Below are 21025 nucleotides of genomic sequence, written 5' to 3' on the forward strand. Positions count from 1 at the left end.
TTTTTTGATGAAAGCAAAACAAAAAACACCCAAGCCAACTTCACTATCAGCTAGAAAAGCTGTAAGCAAAAAGGTGTTTGGAAAAAACAAAGAAAATAAGAGATTTGATGATGATGAAGATGACGTTGCCTGTATATTTTGCTCGGAATTATTCAGTAAATCGCAGGCAAAGGAGGTTTGAATCAAGTGCAGTTTGTGCAATTTATTATATGCGGGTGTAACTGGAAATAAAAGCAGAAATTGTATATTTGCGATTTTTGTAAATAAAAATGTAGAAATTACGTTTCATTTACAAAAGAACTATAGGGGCCATTTTACCTCATGGATGGGTTCATTTTACCCTAACCATGGTGTAAAATGGTCCCTTTAGGGCTTTTTAAAAATAATGTTATTTTACTTTTAACTCTATACTTACTTAAATAAAATTTTTTCAAAGAAATATGTTCTATTATACGCAACTTCTTGTCTAATTAAACTGTGCTTAAATATTTCGTTTTTTGTTATGTGTAGCCTAAAAAGATGTTAGAGGGCCATTTTGCCTCACTTTCCCCTAATCTAAGCGTCGCTTTGTAAAGACAATGTATAAAGTTGACTTTACTAAGTAACAAGGCATTTACCTACTCAATATCTGCACACACTAGATACACATCTGATTGCGAAATCAACCGTATTCCACGAAAATGACCTTAGTTGTTTTCTAGCTAAATTTTTTTCTAGTCCATATTAAATTTTGTCAACAAAGTTTGCTACCAGGATAACAGAAATGCGAGATTATCAAAAAATGTCGAAACCATGGGGTTAATTACAGTTTCCAGTTTTACCGGCATCGTTACAGTTTTCTTCTTTCAGCTTTTTGCTCATATGATTGCTAAGGTATAGATGGCGAAAGCAGTCAAACTAAATGCTCTATAAATGAATAAACCATAAATAAACTACAAAATAATATTCACTACATTATAGAAACCTGTGCACAACACACATTTGTATATAAAACACTTCTAAAGCTATCTATACTTATATCAGTCTTTAGTCTTAAATTTTCTTTAAAATTTGAATACATGCCATTTTGTCGGGCCACCATTTTGTGGGCGTATTCAAAGCAAATTGACAACCTGCTCACGATTTAGACCGACTGTCAATGGACGACCTCCTGCCATTTCTGTTATCCGGGTACAAAATCTTCTAAACAGAAGTTTGCTTTTACTCTTATACTTAAAAACTGCAAGGTGGACGTGTAGTAGTGTATGTAGGTCGTAGGTTTGTAATAAGAGAAAAGGATTGGATGATAATAATAGATAATATTACTAGATATATGTACCTATCTGTATTTATTGTTAATTCGTTACTTATTTTTCTATTTTTGTTAAGTCACACTCTTTAGCAATCAAAACACAAATGAGTAAATGAGGTTATATCTAAGTATCTAGGCACGAAGCACCATGAAGGACTGGAATCACACAGTACCTAACCCACTACTTCAACCTCTAATTGAACATCATGCCAATACACTGTGCCAATAGCAGACTCAAAAGAATCTGGCCAGCTGGGCTGAGAAACGGTTAAGTGGTCTTGTCACTGGAGAAAAGACCTCACCAAGCCAATAGGAACTCTTTGCTCCGCAGCCAGCAAATTAACTTATATACCTCGTCCAATTTACTTACCGTTGCACGTCACCCGCGCTATAGCCTGTGACACGATACCAACACGAAATATCTAGGCGGTAGGTGTGTTCCCCTTTAGAATCATTTTGATTCTACAAAAGAACACACCCACCGCCTAAATATTTCGTGTTGGTATCGTGTCACAGGCTATGGCGCGGATGACGTGCAACGGTAAGTAAATTGAACGAGGATAGGTAGGTAGGTAGATACTATTTAGTGATCACATCCTGTAGATATGAAAGGAATTTTTAGGTATTCATCATGAAGTGTTAGGTTTGACACATACTTATAAGTAGTAAGTACTTAGATACCTACTTACCTACCATACCACGTTGCATCGCAGTTAGGTAGGTATCATTCGCAGTATTTTCCATTGGCTTCTTTGAATTATGGTTATATTTGACTTGCTCGCACATTCCCAGAGTTGGATTCCATAGATATCTAGGTACCTAGGTATGTCCAAATAGGTTTTATGACAGCTTTGTATAAGTAGGTAGGTAATAGGTACCTACCTACCTAGAGTACAAGGATTAGGTATATTTTCTAGTTCGATATCCTATACGCACTACCAAGTTTAGATCTTTCCTTCTTAAGGTCAATTTGTCTTGTTCTTTCCAACTCTGAGTTTTGAGTTAAGATGTCTAGGAAGTGTAGGTACCTATAGGTACCTACCTATTTGTTGCTAGAGGATTGAGGAAGTTGGATAAGTACCTATTATTCCTTATTTATTCTCATTAATTTTGGACCAGATAACAGCGAAACTACAGGGTAGTATTCTATGGTGCCTAATGTATGCTGGTGATGTAGTGTTAGTAGGAAATAGTGAAAGGGACTTAGAACAAAAACTGGAACACTGGAGACAAGCTCTGGAGGAAAAAGGTTTAAAACTTAGTAGGACAAAAACAGAGTATTTGGAATGTTCATTTAAAGATGGAGTTACTACAAATAAAATGGTATCTTTGGATGGTGAAATGATTGTGAAAAGCAATAGTTAAGTACCTAGGATCGGTATTACAGAGTAATGGAGAAATAGATGGAGATGCATGCAGTAGAATTAGGGCTGGATGGATTAAGTGGAAAGAAGCGAGTGGTGTGTTGTGTGACAGAAAAATTTCAATGAAGCTGAAGGGAAAATTCTATGAAAGAGGAACAACGAATGGATGAGTGGAGTGACAAAGAAGGATAAAATTAGAAATGAGTATATTAGGGGAAGTGTAGGTGTTTCACCAATTGATGCCAAAATGAGAGAGCATAGGTTAAGATGGTTTGGTCATGTTCAACGTCGAGACGTTAATCATCCAATACGAAGAGTAGCTGAAGTGCAGATTCCTGGAAGGAGTAGGAGAGGAAGACCAAAGAAGACCTGGGGGAGACGATAAGGCAGGACATGTTGGTAAAGGGGATTAGGGGAAGGGGGGGCATGATGGGGTAGCTAAGGAAAATAACAAAAATATAACATAATTACTACGTTTATTACTATTACTAATTGATGGCACGTTACGTCATTAATCTAACTATGATTTGGTACAATCTTTGGAAAATCAACCTATCACATTTTTCAACAATTAGCCATTAATAAGAACATTATGAAAAACCATCTTGCCCCATACTATGGGGTATGATGGGGTAATGGAATTGGGGCATGATGGTGATGCTAATTAATTCTCACAAAACAAACAAAAATGTGTATTTGCTCCAGATCTTCATTGTCCACCCTAGCACAAGCATTGTGAGCTCAACATCCACAGATCTGGCAGCCTACCCAGGGTTCTGACGATGTCACTTTATCTATGGCTGTTTTCATAGCATCTCTCGACCACTCTCCTCTTTTTGTTTTTTTCTTGTAAGTATGTAACATGGTATTATCTGAAACAATAATCCAATGTTATTTATTAAGAAATTTAAATTAACCCAGACTTACCACCAATGTCCCATCATACCCCGCACCCAATACCCCATCTTTCCTCAAAAGGTAACTTTGAACAAAAAAAAATTCACTAATTAGGTAAATGTTTAACGTATTCACACAAACAATATGCCATTATCAAAATAAGAATACTAGTAAACAACGATAAAAAAGACATTAATGAGGTGATCATAATTACCTTAAAATAACGATGGTTGTCCTTGCACAAAATTAGATCAACGGAGCGCTAAAGCAGTTTTCCGTTTGTAAACAAAAAACGCGTGCACTCTCATTCACGGTTTCTATTGCAGTGACCGTTAGTCGAATGACTCTTCCTATTGAGTTACTGCATGCTATTCACCAACGTGTAGTTTCTTGTTTGTGTACGGTACCCCGTCTTACCTCGCGACCCCGTCATGCCCCCCATTCCCCTAACATTTATATGACCCAAGATAGAATTGTGTGGAGAAATGCAATTAGGAAAGCCGACCCCGCATAGGGATAAGGCAAAGAGAATGATGAGAATGATGGATAAGTACCTATTATTGTTAAGTGAGACTGGGGAACAATATGCGGTCTCTCCTCAAGCCTCAAGGTAAAAGTCACTTCGACTAAAAAAAGAGCTACATCCTTCTACTACTTATACCTACCTACACCATTTTTTTCGTTTTTTTATAAGCTACATTTTTGCTAAGAATATTTTTTTTCGATAAAATACTTACTTTTGGAGTTATTTGCGAGAAATCTTCTAAAAACGTGACATTTTTTAATCGTTGGAGAGAAATCGGCTGTTTAACCAACGGTTAACTAACCAACGGTTAACTACGTTTCATAAATATCCAACGTTCCAGTAACTTCTATGTACTACATGCAGTACCCGGGTAACAGAAATACGAGAAGATCCTCCTCATATCAATCAGTCTGAGGCTAGTAGGGGTTGTCGTTGTGGAAATAATGTAGAGGCTTTTAAGCCGGGTCCAGACACGTGTAACGTGTAATGTAAAGTAAGATTACGTGTAATTTAGCATCAACAGTGTGGACGTCACACGAACGTCCATACGAATCGTTTAACGAATCTTGGTTTCCACTCAGTTGCTACGAACAGCCGAATAGGAATATCGTGACAGCAGGTAGATACTGCTTTTATTTGTATATATTCAGGAGCGTCATTTGAAATTTTGTTAGGGGGGGGGCAAGCACTATATATACAATACATTATATATGATGTTATGATAAATATTGTTGTATTTTTTGTAAATTTTAGTCATTTTCAGAGCCAGGGGGGGGCAAATGCCCCCCCTGGACGCCCAAATGACGCCCCTGTATATATTTAATAATTGAAGACCGAAAATAACGTTCGGTGCGTCAATGGTGGAAAACTGATTTGTATCTGTATCAGAAAATATCTAAATAGTTTACTTGAGGAACTGAAATCTCAGCAAATGAGTGGCCAATATTAAAACTTTACAGTGGAGTCACTGAAGGTGGATATGAGCTATTACCTCCGATTTCGTTGAACCTCCATCGATTTGCATGAAAATTGATGAGTGGTTAGAGGATATCTCAAGGAACAAAGGTGACATGGTGCCAACTCGCGCTTTTACTCTGGAGGTGGATGCCAGCCCTTCTCGGGGGTGAAAATTATTTTATTAAAAATAACCCCATAATTCGATAGAGGGGCAAATTTCAAGCAAAATTTGTTAGGTATATAAAGTTATTAAAATAAATCAAAACTTTTTAAGTTATTAAAGATCAAAGATTTTAATTTTTCTTGAGAAAAATGCATGTTTTTAACCAATTTTTCATCAATAACTCAAAAAGTATAAGTTTTAACAAAAAAGTTATTTTATTATCAAAATTGAAGCTAATAAAAAATTAAATAAACCTCTTACTATTAGAAAAACCTTTTAATGTTAGATAACTAAAAGTGAGTTACAGGTAATTGAATGTATATTTTTTTCGGCGAGTAAAAAAGTCTTCAAGCTGAAATAACGGGACATTGATGCATTTTATAACATAAACTTATAAAACATTTGTCAGTACTTAAAATATCTATCAAATGAGCCCCCTAACATGTGGATAGCGTTAAAATTTATGCTCCAAAGTTTTTTCAAAATTTATCTTTGAAAAATTTTCCAAAAAATGTTATTGTTTTTTTTTTAATAACTCCGTTCGTGTTTACGATATCAGGTTCGTCTAAAAACTGTTTGAAAGTTAATTCCATGTGCTATTTAAGCACGTTGAACCTAATATTTTAATCCCCTTACTTTTTTAAAAATAAAAGCTTAAATGGCCCCAAAGCTTAAATGGCCCCGGTTGCATGGTTCCCACAGCAAAATTTAAGATTTAAACGTTTCTATCTCGGTTATTTTTTACCCTATAGAAATAGTAAAACAGGTAAAATATTTGGCACAGAAAAACTAAAGTTTGTGACCATGGACGTATAAACACAGACGTATATCTGTGTTTATAGGTCCATGTTTGTGACCAACTAGCCCGAAAAATCCGGGACATGGCCCGAATTACGAAGTTGTGTCCCGGCGTCCCGGACAAGGCTTCCGGGCCATCCGAATTTTCAACTTTTTGGTAAAAATCTATATTTTCGTTTTTATTCTAAGAATTTACATCAAATTAAATTGTTGAGACGAAAAAAAAATTTTTATCGTGGTATAAATTTTAATAGTTCTATGAAGGAAAACGAAAACTGTGGAATTTTTTTATTTGTGTTTTAATTATCGTCTTCCGAAAATACCATTCAAATACAATATTAATTCATGTCACAATGAATCATGCCTAGGCACGCATGCCGCATCGAACGATGTAATGTAATGATTGCTGATGCATCTTTTTTTTTCGGTTTTGTCAACCGCTTTAAGTAGATAAACCTCTTGAGTTCGTTCGCGAAATATGATTAATTTCCAAAACGTAAAAACGTTGCATGCTTTGAGCCAAATTCAAATCTGCTGCGTTGCAATATGATTTTTTTATCTAAACATTTATTTTATTGTCAGTATCTACAGTAATCAGTTTGAATCCGAAAATCGATTAGTGACCATTTCGGAATTATTGTTTTTGACCTGACTTTTTCATTCCAATATATTATTATTGTTAATATGAATATGGAACCAACCCAAGAAAGTAAAAACAGAAAACGATATTGCATTTTCAATAAAATATTGGAAGAAGAATTTCTATTTTTGAAAAAAAAAGTAACTCTAACAGTGACATGAAGTGTGATACTTGTGGATCGGAATTTTCGATCGCCCACAGTGGTAGAGCGGATATACTGTCACATCAAAAGTGAAAAACACCGAAGAGGTATCTGCTCCGCGTCCAGCAGCAAAAAATTGACTCAATTTTTCAAGCCAACAGCTTCATCGAGCATTGAATTAGAGACAGCAGCTCGGGAAGGTGTTTGGGATTATCATTTGATTAAGCCCATCAAAAATATCATTGTCAACATAAAAATGTTAAATAACCAATAAAATGATGATATTAGAGTCCTATATTTAAAAAAATAACAAATGGCCCGATTTTCATTCAAAAGTCCCGGATTTTAGGTATTTTTTCAGCATTGTCCCGGATTTGACTGAATTGGAGTAGGTCACACTATTATACGTGAAAAACCGATTTAAAACATGCATTTTTTTAAGAAAAAATAAAATCTTTGGTCTTTAATAACTCAAAAAGTGTTGGTTTATTTTAATAACTTTATATAACAAATTTTGCTTATAATTTGTCCCTCTATCGACTTATGGTATTATTTTTAATAAAATAATTTTTACCCCCGAGAAGGGGTGGCATCCACCCCCAGGGTAAAAGCGCAAGTTGGCATCATGTCACTTTTGTTCCTTGAGGTATCCTCTAACTAGGTACTCACCAATTTTCATGAAAATCGATGGAGGTTCAACGAAATCTGAGGTGAAAACCTTCAGTGACTGCACTAATAAAATAATACCTTTATAGAAATGAAAACAATTTAATGTTATGACACATCAGTCATTACATTTTTATGTAAGTAGGTAGTAATTAAAACCTTCTATTAAATAAATATCTTAATTAACAAAAAAAAATCGAACAAAAAAACAAAATCCCAAATGAGTAACCAAATATGGAATAGGTACCCATATATGGAATATAGGCATAAACCAACGTATCAATAATAAAAATAGACATAAACATCTGAGATCAAATAAATTTAAATAAGGAAATATTTAAATAAGAAAACTGTGAAAAAAAGGAAAGAAGTAGCTTAATTCACTTGCAGACGCAGACATCACAGATCCATGTATGAAACTCTGGACCAGCACAATCATAATGAGTCCAATTCCAGAATTAGGCACCAACGACAGTCCATATTTGGATTTGTACATTAGTTCAAACTACTATCAACATTTTTTCAAGTCGTAATGTTTTAATTACAGGTCATAAAATATCAAAATAAAGGTAGGTGCCTACTATTGATACACATACTTAATAGTAACCCATAATACTCGTTGAATATATTTACCTTTGAAATTTTCTGCGAGACGATAAAACAAAACGCGCCTGTCAGACACGTATCGTTCGCGCATCTGACACAGAGGTGTGAATACGATAATACATAAAGAACGACTGAAATAGAGGATGGTCATGTAGTGCGCTTCCAACTTAAGTATATTTTCGGAGAAATCAAGGAATTCCATATTAGGGCACTATTCCATATTTGGTTACTTTCCTCTAAGAATTCAAATACTTAAAACACACGTTATTATGCTTTTTCAAATGCTCAATAGTTTTGTAAATAGGTACAACCTACAATACTATTATTTTTCAATAAAAATACCTACATTTTACTTTATGTCGGGTATAGTGGCCACAGACGTGGCTACTTTGCCTCGTTAATCGAGCAAGGCGTTACACAGACACATCATTTTCTAGTCTAAACACACCTCTTTTAAGACGGTACTGGTAGTTGGTACTAGTACTGTTCTTACAATGTCAGTTGGACCAGTATAAAAACAAAATTCGACACCGATTGTCGGCACCGTTTGTAAAACATAGGCGGCGCAATAGAAATTAATGAGTAAACTTTTATTTTTAAATTATGGTTCAATATTTGTTAAACAGTAATAATGTTGTTAACTGTTCACATTTCTTTATGAAATTGACACCAAAGATAATTAAAAATACATAATACAAATGAAATTTAACGTGCTTATTAATTTGAGAACTAAAGAAATAAGACTACACTTTGAATATACACATAAAATACATGAAAACGAACAATTCCTCTTCCAGTCGAATTGTCTAATTCATGACTAATGAAGAGATCACTTTTACTACTGTATAGTATTTTTACTACAAAAGCGATATTACGTAGGTCAAAATTTTTGACGTAAGAGAACTGTCAAAACATTAGAATGTGACTCTTCATTATATCCATGTTTATAATAAACATGGCAATAATGAAAATTCACATTCTAATGTTTTGACAGTTCTCTTACGTCAAAAATTTTGACCTACGTAATATCGCTTTTGTAGTAAAAATACTATACATACGACATATTTTTGACAAGTTGAAATATATCACTATCCGTGTGTTCAGATCTTGATTCGACACTTGTCGTGTTTATAACTACCACACCAATATTGGAAAAGAAGTGAAAGGCGCAATTTACACAACAGTTATCAGACCAATAATGACATAAATACGCGGCAGAAACACGACTTGATACAGAAAGGACAGAAAGAATGCTAGAAACAGCAGAGATGAAAATACTTTGAAAAATCGATGGGATATGGGAAGAGGTAGAAGTGCAGATATACGACAGATATGCAAGGTGGACAACATCAATAACTGGGTAAAAAGCAGAAGAGTATAATGGAACAACTACATGAGCCAAATGACAAAAAACAAAGTAGTAAGGATGGCGAGAGACGCTTCCCCAATAGGAAGACGATCAGTTAGGTCTGTATCCCGCGTATGAAAAAAAAAGTTGATTAATAGTAAGCTGAAAATTTGTTAATAGCTTAAACGGTGTCTAGTCGGATAAACTGTGATATATGAGAACACTGTAACAGGGGCAGTTTTAATTGTGGTTAAAAATTTGGAACGGTCAGACTTAAACTCTCCGAACAGAGATTAAACTCTCATGCAAAAATCAGACTGCTATTTATCAGCTGTCATAATTCCTGTCATTTGACATATTCTACATGTTCCACTCATTAAAACGCCCATTTGGTGATAAATAGTAGGCTGATTTTTGCATGAGAGTTTAATCTCTGTTCCGAGAGTTTAAGTCTGTTCTGTCGGACAAAATACATGTGCCGTTTTCGTGGTCTGGCCGTTCCAAATTTTTAACCTGTTCCACAATTAAAACTTCCCCTATTCCAGTGTTCCCATATATCAAAGTTTCTCCAACTACACACCCTTAAGCTATTAAAAAATTTTCAGCTTGCTATTAATCAACTTTTTTTTCATACGCGGGATCCAAAACTAAGTGGGAAGACCACGAAAACGATGGAATGACAACTTACTGGAGCCACATTGAAAAACAGACAGTCATGTCTACACAAGAAGAAGAAGAAGGAAAAGAAGAAGAAGACATTAATATTGGTGACAAAGCAAGATAATATTTTTATTTTACTTGAACTTCAGCTACACAATTTTTCCAAATGTCACTTTTGACTTGTAAGTATTGTTGTGATCTTGATTTTTGATATGAGATAATATTCTTATATGTCACTTAATTTAATCAATGTATTAATACTAATCTAATTAATTAACCAGATCACATATCAATATGTTTTCAATCTCAGGGCGAATTATAAATTAATTACTTACTTTCGTGGCTTCTAAATATTTCTTAATGGTTCCTAATCGGGATAGAAAAGAAAAGAGTAAAAAAAATACACATATGGGTTACAATTATAATCAAAATATTTTTTATTTTATTTAAAAGGCAATCAATGCTTAATATTTGCTATTTCTTATTATTCTTAAACATAACATTTACAAATGGGAATCTTATTTCCTTTTGGTTTTCAATTGAAAGTTTTTATTAACATTTAACTATTAGGAGTTATTAGGAACAACTCTATTCAAGTTTGATGAAGCTTTTCTGATATAATTGATTATGTTATTCAATTTTTTATGTGGAATTTAATACGAAAAACCCATACATTCATGTCCAAACAAATGAGACTGACCTTTTCCTGGTGAACTGAAAATGTCCTCACACAAAACCCGTTCCTGCTATCCTTGGCTGCGATCAAACCTCGTCCTGGCTTCCAGTAATGTACTCCTTTGAAAAACTAGCTCGAATAGCTCTCGTTCCTGCTTCGGTCGTGATGCTGTGTTCTACCTTTTTCGAAACTGCTATCAGCTACCGGGACACTCTTGGCTCAAGGAGGTTCTTTTACTCTCGACCTGGCCTACTTCTCGTTCCACGATAGATACTCCACACTCACGGAACTACCGGCTTTCTCACTCTCCGTACACTACCGTCTACTACTCGACTTCACTTCTCCACAGCTCAAAACATTCTGCTCTCACTTTGTCATCCATTCCCCTACTTTCTAAATATCCCTTCCAGATTCACAAATCAATCTTCCACCACCAACTCTCATTCGTAATATTCCTCAAAACCAATTTTTAATCCTTCTAAATATGCTTAATGGATTTCAAAAGAAAATATTTAATTCCCATTCTAAAATACTTTCTAACTATTTACAAATTTTAATGACCTATTCTCTCTTTCAAATGAGTCTTATTTAGCATAGGCTAATGATCGAAACCTTCCGCGAAAAACGATAATGAACTATCATCTATTTCACTGAGTTTTATTTAGCATAGGCTAATGATCGACCTTCCGAGAAGAACGATAATGGTACGCGTCATTCACTTTGTTTATCTAAGCACATTGTTCCGAGTTTCGTACGCTTATTCTAATCACTTCTTAAAATTACATATAACAATTTGTTGTATACAGGTTGTTTTAAATTTATATGCCCGTGGTTGAGAAAATTGAAAATATTTTATATTAAATTGAATTTTGTTTATAATTATCAAAATTTAATTTTCATATCAAATAGAAATATAACAAATCCCCGCCTTGTATTCGATAAAATTTATCTGCATTTTTAAATAAATTTTCTCGAGGCAAAACCAACTCCCTGTATATTTCCTTACTTTAATCTACGTCTTATACCCCTTCTTCTTGTATTACTCTAATTAGTCCCACCTGTAGAGTAATTGTTTCCTTATTTTCAGTGTCCTCATCCTGTGTTAGAGTGTCGGCTATTATGTTGTCTTTCCCTTTTTCCCATATTAATCTTCTGTCTTTTTCCTCAGATTTTTCACATACTTTTACCGTGTATTCTGCATCCACGTTTTCATATGCCTCCTCTTCAAATGCCACTGTTTCGATCATATCTTTTTCGCTTTCATTTTTTTGCTTTATTTCTTCTTCTCCTGAGCTCGTCTCTTCTTTTGAGGAATCCCAGGTTTCCTTTGTTTCTGATACTCTCAAATTTTCTTCTTCTGGGCTCAACTCTTCTTTTGAGGAGCCACAGGTTTCATTTTCTTTTGTCTTTTTCTGACTTTTTCTCCCTTTTCTTCTTTGTCCTTGCTTCGTTGCCAAATTCATTTCCACTGTTTGTTCTTTACCTGATTCGTCCGTATTTTGTTTCTCCTGTTCCTTGTCCTGTTCTTCTTCTTTTTCTTCTGTTAGATTCATCGTATTATTTTTAAAATCTATCACTACATGTTTTTCTGCCAATTCGTCAACTCCTACTATCATGTCATGTGACATGTTTGGCATTATTACACATTGTAGTGCATACATCTTCTTACCCAGTCGTACCATTACTCGTATGCCTTCATTTATAGTTGCCAATGTCCGTTTGTTTGCGCCCACTAAATTTACCCTAGGTATTTTGTAAATTAAATTTGTTAAGTTAACTTCTTCTATTAGTTTTCTGTTGACCAATGTTATTTCAGATCCAGTGTCTATCATAATTTTAATTGGTTTCTCGTTGATAAATCCATCCACAAATTTTAAATTAACTCCATTTTTCTTTTCGTTGTTTCTTGCCAATTTAATAAACTCCTTGGGGTTACAAAAAATTCCTGTTTGATTTTTGGTTTTTAGTGAGCGCCGTCGTGAAAAAACGCCGGTTGCTCATCGTTGTTTATATTTTCGTCATAATGTCTCTCTCCGTCATATTCATCTGTCTGGGTATTATTTACTTCTCTTCTATTTTCTCTTGGTCTGTCGGATCTGTTTCGGTTTTCTCGATATCCCTGTTCATTTTGTCTACCATTATTTCTGTTTTCTTGATTTGAGCGTGTGGTGTTTCTATTCTGGTATTCTCGATTTCTGTCCTCATTCCATTGCCTATTTCTTTGTTCATAATTTCCTCTTCCGTTGTCTCTATTTTCGTTTTCCCTTCTGGGATTAAAATCTCGTCTTGTATCGTCCCTCCTATTTTCATTTCTATCTCTGTACTCCTGTGTTTCTCGGGGCCTGTAATCTTCTCGCGACCTTCTTGATTTTCTTTCTCTTAAACGCAATTCTCTTATTTGTAGGAATTGGCATAAACTATCTATGTCTTTGTAGTTTTGCAATGTGATATGGTCTTCCAGCGTTTCTTCGAAATGTCTTGCAATCAGTTCGACTAATTGTTCCGATGAGTAATTATATTGTAAATGTTTTGCGTTATAGTAAATTTGTAATGCATATGTCCTTTCTGATATACCCATCCTATCATTGTATTTCCCATTTTGCAATTCCTTGTTAATTTCCAATTGTTGGACTTTTCCCCAGAAATAATTCAAAAATTTTTGTTCAAATTCTTGCCAACTGTCAAATTCTTCTTCTTTGCAATCGAACCATAGGCTTGCTTCATTTTTGAGATGGTTTCTGATAGTTTCTTTTGCTGTTTCGAAATTTCCGATGTGCTGTATTTTCTTTTTCAGGCTATTTATGAACGGCACTGGGTGTAATCTTCTTACATCCCCGCCAAACCTTATCTTCACGTCATCTGTGCTATGTATAACCATTTCTCTTCTTTCTCCTCCATTTTGTTGAATATTGATTTCCGCAATCTTTCTTTCCATTTCTTCTCTGATTGCTTGAATAGCGTTTTCAAACTTGTTTTCCAAATTTTCTATTTCCTTTTTCTGGCAGTTCGTTATCTCCTTTATTTTATTTTGAATTTTCATTTCTTGTTCTTTCATCTCGTTTTTCATTGTTGTCAAACATCCTTTTATTTCCTTTTCATACTTTCCTATGCGTTCCTCCATTTTCTTGTTGTTCTCTTCTATTGCTTGTTTTGTTTCCTTCTGATTTTCTTGCATTATTCTTTTTGTTTCATCTATTGCTTGTTTTGTTTCTCTTTGATTGTCATCCAGTTTTTGTTGTGTTTCATCCATTTTTTGTGACTGGAGTTGCATCAGTTGTAATAGTTTATCTATTCCTGATAATTCTTGCTGTTCTGATGCCATGATTGTCGTGTCTAAAATATCTTCTTGGTCTGAATATTCTTTTTGTTTTTTGTTGTCCTTGCTTTGGCTTCTTGTCACAGACATTTGTTTTCAAGAAGTACTATCCCCGCCAAATGTGAAATTTTACTAGTATGTTACCAAAACGACTTTTTCTCACCCAAATATTATAAATTGTCAATAAATATCAAATGTAAATATCGTAAAAATAAAATATTAAATCAGTTATGTAAAATTTGTACCTAAAGAGATCTAAAATTTTATGTTATCAAATGTAAGTATCTCACTTTTTACCACAGGCATATAAATTTTCAAATACCGGCTTTACTCTTTCTATCCTTCAAATTTGCCACTAGAAATACTTTACAATGCTTTCCACGTTGGACGACAGTTGTTGTGATCTTGATTTTTGATATGAGATAATATTCTTATATGTCACTTAATTTAATCAATGTATTAATACTAATCTAATTAATTAACCAGATCACATATCAATATGTTTTCAATCTCAGGGCGAATTATAAATTAATTACTTACTTTCGTGGCTTCTAAATATTTCTTAATGGTTCCTAATCGGGATAGAAAAGAAAAGAGTAAAAAAAATACACATATGGGTTACAATTATAATCAAAATATTTTTTATTTTATTTAAAAGGCAATCAATGCTTAATATTTGCTATTTCTTATTATTCTTAAACATAACATTTACAAATGGGAATCTTATTTCCTTTTGGTTTTCAATTGAAAGTTTTTATTAACATTTAACTATTAGGAGTTATTAGGAACAACTCTATTCAAGTTTGATGAAGCTTTTCTGATATAATTGATTATGTTATTCAATTTTTTATGTGGAATTTAATACGAAAAACCCATACATTCATGTCCAAACAAATGAGACTGACCTTTTCCTGGTGAACTGAAAATGTCCTCACACAAAACCCGTTCCTGCTATCCTTGGCTGCGATCAAACCTCGTCCTGGCTTCCAGTAATGTACTCCTTTGAAAAACTAGCTCGAATAGCTCTCGTTCCTGCTTCGGTCGTGATGCTGTGTTCTACCTTTTTCGAAACTGCTATCAGCTACCGGGACACTCTTGGCTCAAGGAGGTTCTTTTACTCTCGACCTGGCCTACTTCTCGTTCCACGATAGATACTCCACACTCACGGAACTACCGGCTTTCTCACTCTCCGTACACTACCGTCTACTACTCGACTTCACTTCTCCACAGCTCAAAACATTCTGCTCTCACTTTGTCATCCATTCCCCTACTTTCTAAATATCCCTTCCAGATTCACAAATCAATCTTCCACCACCAACTCTCATTCGTAATATTCCTCAAAACCAATTTTTAATCCTTCTAAATATGCTTAATGGATTTCAAAAGAAAATATTTAATTCCCATTCTAAAATACTTTCTAACTATTTACAAATTTTAATGACCTATTCTCTCTTTCAAATGAGTCTTATTTAGCATAGGCTAATGATCGAAACCTTCCGCGAAAAACGATAATGAACTATCATCTATTTCACTGAGTTTTATTTAGCATAGGCTAATGATCGACCTTCCGAGAAGAACGATAATGGTACGCGTCATTCACTTTGTTTATCTAAGCACATTGTTCCGAGTTTCGTACGCTTATTCTAATCACTTCTTAAAATTACATATAACAATTTGTTGTATACAGGTTGTTTTAAATTTATATGCCCGTGGTTGAGAAAATTGAAAATATTTTATATTAAATTGAATTTTGTTTATAATTATCAAAATTTAATTTTCATATCAAATAGAAATATAACAAATCCCCGCCTTGTATTCGATAAAATTTATCTGCATTTTTAAATAAATTTTCTCGAGGCAAAACCAACTCCCTGTATATTTCCTTACTTTAATCTACGTCTTATACCCCTTCTTCTTGTATTACTCTAATTAGTCCCACCTGTAGAGTAATTGTTTCCTTATTTTCAGTGTCCTCATCCTGTGTTAGAGTGTCGGCTATTATGTTGTCTTTCCCTTTTTCCCATATTAATCTTCTGTCTTTTTCCTCAGATTTTTCACATACTTTTACCGTGTATTCTGCATCCACGTTTTCATATGCCTCCTCTTCAAATGCCACTGTTTCGATTATATCTTTTTCGCTTTCATTTTTTTGCTTTATTTCTTCTTCTCCTGAGCTCGTCTCTTCTTTTGAGGAATCCCAGGTTTCCTTTGTTTCTGATACTCTCAAATTTTCTTCTTCTGGGCTCAACTCTTCTTTTGAGGAGCCACAGGTTTCATTTTCTTTTGTCTTTTTCTGACTTTTTCTCCCTTTTCTTCTTTGTCCTTGCTTCGTTGCCAAATTCATTTCCACTGTTTGTTCTTTACCTGATTCGTCCGTATTTTGTTTCTCCTGTTCCTTGTCCTGTTCTTCTTCTTTTTCTTCTGTTAGATTCATCGTATTATTTTTAAAATCTATCACTACATGTTTTTCTGCCAATTCGTCAACTCCTACTATCATGTCATGTGACATGTTTGGCATTATTACACATTGTAGTGCATACATCTTCTTACCCAGTCGTACCATTACTCGTATGCCTTCATTTATAGTTGCCAATGTCCGTTTGTTTGCGCCCACTAAATTTACCCTAGGTATTTTGTAAATTAAATTTGTTAAGTTAACTTCTTCTATTAGTTTTCTGTTGACCAATGTTATTTCAGATCCAGTGTCTATCATAATTTTAATTGGTTTCTCGTTGATAAATCCATCCACAAATTTTAAATTAACTCCATTTTTCTTTTCGTTGTTTCTTGCCAATTTAATAAACTCCTTGGGGTTACAAAAAATTCCTGTTTGATTTTTGGTTTTTAGTGAGCGCCGTCGTGAAAAAACGCCGGTTGCTCATCGTTGTTTATATTTTCGTCATAATGTCTCTCTCCGTCATATTCATCTGTCTGGGTATTATTTACTTCTCTTCTATTTTCTCTTGGTCTGTCGGATCTGTTTCGGTTTTCTCGATATCCCTGTTCATTTTGTCTACCATTATTTCTGTTTTCTTGATTTGAGCGTGTGGTGTTTCTATTCTGGTATTCTCGATTTCTGTCCTCATTCCATTGCCTATTTCTTTGTTCATAATTTCCTCTTCCGTTGTCTCTATTTTCGTTTTCCCTTCTGGGATTAAAATCTCGTCTTGTATCGTCCCTCCTATTTTCATTTCTATCTCTGTACTCCTGTGTTTCTCGGGGCCTGTAATCTTCTCGCGACCTTCTTGATTTTCTTTCTCTTAAACGCAATTCTCTTATTTGTAGGAATTGGCATAAACTATCTATGTCTTTGTAGTTTTGCAATGTGATATGGTCTTCCAGCGTTTCTTCGAAATGTCTTGCAATCAGTTCGACTAATTGTTCCGATGAGTAATTATATTGTAAATGTTTTGCGTTATAGTAAATTTGTAATGCATATGTCCTTTCTGATATACCCATCCTATCATTGTATTTCCCATTTTGCAATTCCTTGTTAATTTCCAATTGTTGGACTTTTCCCCAGAAATAATTCAAAAATTTTTGTTCAAATTCTTGCCAACTGTCAAATTCTTCTTCTTTGCAATCGAACCATAGGCTTGCTTCATTTTTGAGATGGTTTCTGATAGTTTCTTTTGCTGTTTCGAAATTTCCGATGTGCTGTATTTTCTTTTTCAGGCTATTTATGAACGGCACTGGGTGTAATCTTCTTACATCCCCGCCAAACCTTATCTTCACGTCATCTGTGCTATGTATAACCATTTCTCTTCTTTCTCCTCCATTTTGTTGAATATTGATTTCCGCAATCTTTCTTTCCATTTCTTCTCTGATTGCTTGAATAGCGTTTTCAAACTTGTTTTCCAAATTTTCTATTTCCTTTTTCTGGCAGTTCGTTATCTCCTTTATTTTATTTTGAATTTTCATTTCTTGTTCTTTCATCTCGTTTTTCATTGTTGTCAAACATCCTTTTATTTCCTTTTCATACTTTCCTATGCGTTCCTCCATTTTCTTGTTGTTCTCTTCTATTGCTTGTTTTGTTTCCTTCTGATTTTCTTGCATTATTCTTTTTGTTTCATCTATTGCTTGTTTTGTTTCTCTTTGATTGTCATCCAGTTTTTGTTGTGTTTCATCCATTTTTTGTGACTGGAGTTGCATCAGTTGTAATAGTTTATCTATTCCTGATAATTCTTGCTGTTCTGATGCCATGATTGTCGTGTCTAAAATATCTTCTTGGTCTGAATATTCTTTTTGTTTTTTGTTGTCCTTGCTTTGGCTTCTTGTCACAGACATTTGTTTTCAAGAAGTACTATCCCCGCCAAATGTGAAATTTTACTAGTATGTTACCAAAACGACTTTTTCTCACCCAAATATTATAAATTGTCAATAAATATCAAATGTAAATATCGTAAAAATAAAATATTAAATCAGTTATGTAAAATTTGTACCTAAAGAGATCTAAAATTTTATGTTATCAAATGTAAGTATCTCACTTTTTACCACAGGCATATAAATTTTCAAATACCGGCTTTACTCTTTCTATCCTTCAAATTTGCCACTAGAAATACTTTACAATGCTTTCCACGTTGGACGACAGTTGTTGTGATCTTGATTTTTGATATGAGATAATATTCTTATATGTCACTTAATTTAATCAATGTATTAATACTAATCTAATTAATTAACCAGATCACATATCAATATGTTTTCAATCTCAGGGCGAATTATAAATTAATTACTTACTTTCGTGGCTTCTAAATATTTCTTAATGGTTCCTAATCGGGATAGAAAAGAAAAGAGTAAAAAAAATACACATATGGGTTACAATTATAATCAAAATATTTTTTATTTTATTTAAAAGGCAATCAATGCTTAATATTTGCTATTTCTTATTATTCTTAAACATAACATTTACAAATGGGAATCTTATTTCCTTTTGGTTTTCAATTGAAAGTTTTTATTAACATTTAACTATTAGGAGTTATTAGGAACAACTCTATTCAAGTTTGATGAAGCTTTTCTGATATAATTGATTATGTTATTCAATTTTTTATGTGGAATTTAATACGAAAAACCCATACATTCATGTCCAAACAAATGAGACTGACCTTTTCCTGGTGAACTGAAAATGTCCTCACACAAAACCCGTTCCTGCTATCCTTGGCTGCGATCAAACCTCGTCCTGGCTTCCAGTAATGTACTCCTTTGAAAAACTAGCTCGAATAGCTCTCGTTCCTGCTTCGGTCGTGATGCTGTGTTCTACCTTTTTCGAAACTGCTATCAGCTACCGGGACACTCTTGGCTCAAGGAGGTTCTTTTACTCTCGACCTGGCCTACTTCTCGTTCCACGATAGATACTCCACACTCACGGAACTACCGGCTTTCTCACTCTCCGTACACTACCGTCTACTACTCGACTTCACTTCTCCACAGCTCAAAACATTCTGCTCTCACTTTGTCATCCATTCCCCTACTTTCTAAATATCCCTTCCAGATTCACAAATCAATCTTCCACCACCAACTCTCATTCGTAATATTCCTCAAAACCAATTTTTAATCCTTCTAAATATGCTTAATGGATTTCAAAAGAAAATATTTAATTCCCATTCTAAAATACTTTCTAACTATTTACAAATTTTAATGACCTATTCTCTCTTTCAAATGAGTCTTATTTAGCATAGGCTAATGATCGAAACCTTCCGCGAAAAACGATAATGAACTATCATCTATTTCACTGAGTTTTATTTAGCATAGGCTAATGATCGACCTTCCGAGAAGAACGATAATGGTACGCGTCATTCACTTTGTTTATCTAAGCACATTGTTCCGAGTTTCGTACGCTTATTCTAATCACTTCTTAAAATTACATATAACAATTTGTTGTATACAGGTTGTTTTAAATTTATATGCCCGTGGTTGAGAAAATTGAAAATATTTTATATTAAATTGAATTTTGTTTATAATTATCAAAATTTAATTTTCATATCAAATAGAAATATAACAAAATATATTGTATTAAAACAGAAAATAGTGAAGAATTACCAAGAATGATGGAAGCACTAGATAGTGAATCGACAAAGATGGGACTGAACATCGCTTACAGTAAAACAAAAGCCATGACCAATCAACAAGGAGAACCAATAATTACAGTGGCACAAACAATAATAAAGCAAGTAAAAGAGATATTCTAGGACAAATCACTAAATTAAATAAAAAAAATCAAACCGAAGAAATAAAAAAAAATAATAAGATTGGCCTGGGCATCATTCGGAAAACTGTCTTTTATTCTAAAGAAAAAAAAAATACCCCCAATACCTAAAATCAAGAGTCTTCAATCAATGTACACTCCCTCTCTTCATGAGCTGGCTCTTAGACATGGACACATACAAAGGAAAATATGGAAAAAATAAAAATATGAAACATGAAAAATTCCATTAATTACATTATCCAATCAGCGGACTGAGCAAATTGACGTCATTAAATCTCGCATAATATATGGGACATCCTGTATAAACAATACAGTTTCAGTATAATACAATACAATAAAATTTAAAATTGATCATTACAAGTATAAGGTATGTGCAGGTAATAACGCCAGCTTGGTAATATCGCCAACTCGTGATTTCTCAGAAAGTACGTTTGCTAAATAATAAATGGCAACATGGATATGTTCCTCATAGTATTCTAAATCACGTGAGCATGTTTGCGATGACCTTAGATTCGCCAGCGGTGTTTATGACAGTTGAGTATCAGTGTTCGGTGTAGAAGGAGTACTGTTTATAATTTTACATCTTTTGTGTTTATTAGATTGGAGCGGCGTTATTGATGAGTAAAATTATTTGATTTCGGTGATTTGTACTGTGTTTCCTAAGGAATAAAATGATGCATTCAGATTTTTAAAATAGTTTTGCGTATCTTCGAAAATCATATTACAAACAATTTATGTGCATGTCGGTAATATCGCCAAGTCCAATGGATAGT

Source organism: Diabrotica virgifera, chromosome 4 (genome assembly GCF_917563875.1).
Source record: "Diabrotica virgifera virgifera chromosome 4, PGI_DIABVI_V3a".
Classification (NCBI taxonomy): Eukaryota; Metazoa; Arthropoda; class Insecta; order Coleoptera; family Chrysomelidae; genus Diabrotica; species Diabrotica virgifera.